The sequence below is a fragment of the Xyrauchen texanus genome, chromosome 31 (genome assembly GCF_025860055.1).
Source record: "Xyrauchen texanus isolate HMW12.3.18 chromosome 31, RBS_HiC_50CHRs, whole genome shotgun sequence".
NCBI lineage: Eukaryota > Metazoa > Chordata > Actinopteri > Cypriniformes > Catostomidae > Xyrauchen > Xyrauchen texanus.
The window spans coordinates 15370906-15372757 of NC_068306.1; positions in this window are offsets into that span (position 1 = coordinate 15370906).

Consider the following 1852-nt stretch of genomic DNA (forward strand, 5'->3'; position numbering starts at 1 on the left):
AAAAAGAGTTTTTGACGACACCTGGTGACGTATCCATTTATAGCCTGGCCTCAGGTGCATCTAATGATTACATCAGCCGAGGCTATAAATTCCGGTCAATGTTCATTGACGTGTTCCACACATTATTCAGCTCGGCTCACAGCTAGAGTTGTTCCCCGTAGCGCTTAGCAGCGCAACATCGTAGTGAAGCTTTTTGTAAAGGGAACATTTTATCATAAGTGTGTAATGCAGTGTGGGACTTGCACTAGTCTGGTCTTGGTCTTGACTCGGTCTTGGTCTTGACTTGGTCTCAACCCCTCAAATTCTCGGTCTTGTCTCGGTCTCGAAACACTTTGGTATTGGTCTTGACTTGGTAATGATTTAGGTGGTCTTGACTACAACACTGTTAAATATCCAGTCATTGCATTTTTTCAGGTTGCATAGTAAAATGCCAACAAATATAATCTAATTACTCTCAAATGATTGTGATTTGTTATATCTCCACTATCAGAAATTTCCTTTAGGAATAGCAATCGCATTCAAATATCAGCATGACACACAGACCAGCCTTTGACAAAGTCTTTCAAAAACGCATAGCATGTCAAGATCAACCTTCAGCTATCAATGATGCACTTTATCAATCAGAAGGCAGTGTCGCTTCTGCAGCCTGTCAAGAAGGGAAAGGTTAAGCATCTCTCCCAGACTGATTTGACAACCTGCATGTCTGGATACATTGAGCAACTGATCATACTTATGTTGACTAGTTGATGTTTGCCTCCCCCTGTGTTGCTTTATACAAAATATTTTTTTTTGCTATAGTAGCGCATCATTTTGTGGGCCTGACATCTATGGAAATGTGTTCTAAAAAGATTATAGACTAGCACATCAGGGAGAGGTTCAAACAGCAACCGATTGATGCATTTTTGCTGACAGGTTTTGACCAATCATCATTATTATTATTTTTTGCTCTGACTGTGAAAGAGGAAGGAAAACAGCATAGCACATACATTTTAACAAGTACAACTTTGCAATATAGCAATAGTGTGGGCACTGAGGTAAAGCTGTCTAGAACATTCAAAAAACCAAACATAATATTCTGTGAAAGTAACCTATTTTCATTTGTGCATAGAACAGATTCATCTACAATATGTACATCATTCTAAGGGCCAGTATAGTCATATAATTATATATAAAACATATTTGGCACACCATCTATACTAAACAGGGTTCCAAAGGTCATAGAAAACCTGGAAATATTAGAGAATTTTAAAACTGTGATTTCTAGGCCTGGAACGGGCATGGAAATTAAAGGGGTAGTTTACCCCAAAATGAATATTCTGTCATCGTTTAATCACCCTCATGTTGTTCCAAACCTGTATGACTTTCTTTTCTTCTGTGGAACACAAAAGGAGATGTTAGGCAGAATGTTAGCCTCAGTCAGCATCTTTTTCAATACAGTGAAATTGAAAGGTGACTGTGGCTGTCATACTATTGTCATTCATGTTCCATGGAAGAAAGTAAGTCATATGGAGTTGGAACAACATGATGAGTGAGTGAACGCTAAATTTGTGTTTGGGTAATCCATGCCAAAACTTACAAAGTCATGCAAATTTATGTGGAGAATAAAAAGTTTTCTCAATATGCACTATTCTATGCTCTAAAATATTTCATAAGCTTGAAATTGCTGATTGTAAGTATAGTATCCATAAAAATGTCGTATTTATAAAAAAATCCTTATCCAGTAATTTAACTACTTGAAAGTCATGGAAATTCATTTAGCAGAAAGTGTGAGAACCCTGACTGGTAAATATCTTTAATATTCTATAAGTATCTGTTATGCTATTTTTCATTTGATGCATTGTGTGCTTAAGGA